The sequence below is a fragment of the Ovis aries genome, chromosome 2 (genome assembly GCF_016772045.2).
Source record: "Ovis aries strain OAR_USU_Benz2616 breed Rambouillet chromosome 2, ARS-UI_Ramb_v3.0, whole genome shotgun sequence".
Classification (NCBI taxonomy): domain Eukaryota; kingdom Metazoa; phylum Chordata; class Mammalia; order Artiodactyla; family Bovidae; genus Ovis; species Ovis aries.
In genome coordinates, this window is record NC_056055.1 from 126,859,861 (window position 1) to 126,862,838 (window position 2,978).

The following is a 2,978-nucleotide window of genomic DNA, read 5'->3' on the forward strand; positions in this document are numbered from 1 at the left end:
CCTGCTGCTGGCCGCTGAGACCAAGGAAAAGTGCTGGGAAGGGACAAAAGCACTGCTCCAGCTGCTGACGGAAGCAGGTTACCGGGTGTTGAAGAAGAAGGCACAGATCTGCAAGGAGGCGGTAAGGTATCTGGGGTTTGTTTTAAGGAAGGACACAAGGGTCCAGACCCTAGTTGGGTCCTATACACTGATGGCACCAGCCTGATAAAACAAGGACGACGGCTGTCAGGTTAGCCAAAGCGGAAGGGCCATCAGGACTGGAAAGGATGGTGGGAATTGCCAAGGGGCAAATTATTGGTACCAGAGGAGCTGGCACACGATCTGGTAAGCCAAACACACCTAGTGACCCAACTAGGCCAGGCTGCCTGCTCACAGGTTAACGCTGCCTCTCGGTATTCAGACAAAAACCTCCGGGTATTCAGCTGAAAGGCACGCTGCCCTTTGAACACCTGGGAGTGGACTTCACTGAAATGAAACCTCACCGACACTACCGTTACCTGCTGGTCCTGGTATGTACGTTCTTGGGATGGGTAGCTTTTCCTACCTGGACTGAAAGAGCATCAGAAGTAGCCCGGTGCCTGCTTAGGGAAATAGTTCCCAGATTTGGACTTCCTACCAGCATTGGTTCAGACAATGGCCCGGCTTTTGCAGCTGATTTAGTACAACAAGTAAGCAAAACTTTAAACATCAAATGGAAACTGCACACTGCATATAGGCCCAGAGTTCTGAGATGGTGGAGTGAACCAACCGGACATTAAAGAGACTCCCCAAGTGGGTCATAGAGACTGACTGCTCCTGGGTGGACTTGCTTCTGACGGCTCTGCTCAGGATGACCCCACAGTCCAAGGCTATTCTCCATATGAAATTGTGTATGGGAGGCCCCTCCCATAATAAAACAGGTATCAACAAATTTGCCTCAGGTAAGGGGTGATAGGATTTCACAGCAGATGGAACTGGGTAAGGTAATAAATGGGGTAACTAAGTTTGTACAAGAAAGGGTGCCATTCCCCCTTGGGGAACAGATTCATGAGTTTATGCTTGGTGACCAAGTATGGGTCAAAGATTGGAAACTTGATTTGCTAGCCCCTTGGTGAAAGGGCCCTTATGTTATTCTAACTACCCCTACTGCAGTTAAAGTGGCAGGTGTTGTCCCTTGGCTCCATCATACGAGGGTGAAGAGAACATACCATGCAGACCCAAAAAACGCTGAGTGGACTGCACAGAGGGACCCCGCTGACCCTCGAGAGACTAAGACCACCCTTAAGAAGAAGGGAAAGAAGATCCTGGATGAGCCCCTTCAGGATGAAGCCACACAGTCAACTCCTGCTGCTTGGCCTCATCAACATGATTTTGAATTTAACTTCTGTTTCAACTCAGGACAATGTTTTCATCTCATGGGCACATTCCTACACAGACTTCCACAACACTTCCAACTGCTGGGTATGTAGGGCTATGCCTCTGTCAGTGATGGATGGGCTTCCTTGGAGGGTGTCACTGCTCTGCTCTTTCCTGGGATGACAAAAAGAGACTTTCCTCTCTCTTGCCAATCATAACCTCTCCTTTCTCTCTTGGTGTAAGACCTACAGTCAATAGACTCGGGTCATGGGGTTACATTTAATATAAATGCCAGTGTAACAAAAGCCTAACCTACAACAAGCCCTGGTAAATCCACCTTATTTACATGCTAGGTGGACAAGATCTGTGTGTCAATGGTATGAGTATATTGCTGCCTTATTCGTATCCTCTATAGGGGCAACAGATATCATGATTAAAGTAGAGGCCTTGACTAATTTCACAAAACAGGCCCTCCCAGATAGAACAAAAGCCATCCAAGCCTTAAATGAAGAGCAAATCCAAATGAGAAAAGCGGTAATTCACAACAGAATGGCTTTGGACATACTCACAGCTGCTCAAGGAGGGGCCTGTGCTGTAATTAAGGCTGAATGTTGTGTATACATTCCTGACTTATCTGGCAATCTATCGACTGCTTTAGATGACATGAAAAGCCGGGTAAAAGCAATGTCAAATGAAAACCTTCCTTTCTGGACGTCAGTCCTATCTTGGGTGAAGGGCGACTGGTGGAAACTATATTTACCACTGTTATAGTTGCCTTGAGAGTTCTGCTTTGTGGACCCTGAATTTTACAATGTATTATGAACTTTGTAACCTGAAGGTTGAAGTCATTCTCCCAAATTGGCCGTTGGAAAGCCAGGGTGCAATATATTCCTATGAATGATGCTCATAATATGAGTGAAGAGCATCAAGAGCAGGGAATGAAGAAGGAATTCATAGGGCCTGGACTCCATCTTAGGCCTATTCGTGCTGATCATGCTCGGCCACCTTTCCAATGGACTCTGAACTCTGTGTTTAGTGCCTATGAAAACAACAACGGAAGGATAAGACCCCCTCCAGACAGGGCAACCTTGAAGATCGTGTCTAGGTTACTCATCACCTAAGAGACAATATACACTAATCACCCCTTCCTCCAGACAGGCCATAAAATTTTCTGTATCTATCGGAGTGTAACCTCGGGTTTATTGATTATTGGCTAATTGTTTGACTATTTGAGCACATGAGCACATAGTACGTGAATGATGGGGTTATTGGGATTGGATTTTCCTTGGTTTATGTAAGTCTCAAGGAATTTGGGCTGGTGGGTTCAGACACGTACACATGAGGTATAAAAGATGTTCACAAATGCTGGTGGGGGTCCTTGGCTAAGAGGAGACTCTGCCTTGGGCCTGCCGGTGTAATAAACTGCACTCCACTATCTGCACTGTCCTTCTGAGTGAGTTTGTTTCCCGGAATGCGTGGCTACAACACCCAGAGCTCCCTGCTCTCCTTTTCTGGAATCTTTCACATCTGAGAAGCAAACTACTCCTGAATGTCACAGGCGCTACACGAACAAGCTGTGGCCCCAGAACTTCAGGGTCATTGTCCCTCCAGATATGAAGTCCTGGCTGTGCTGTAGTCGGGGA

At 47.0% G+C, this 2,978-nt stretch overlaps 1 pseudogene; it reads left to right on the plus strand.

Annotated features, from left to right (window-relative positions):
- The first annotated feature begins 470 nt into the window (after positions 1–470).
- Positions 471–2,772, plus strand: LOC132659128 (endogenous retrovirus group S71 member 1 Env polyprotein-like; annotated as a pseudogene).
- Positions 2,773–2,978: the final 206 nt, after the last annotated feature.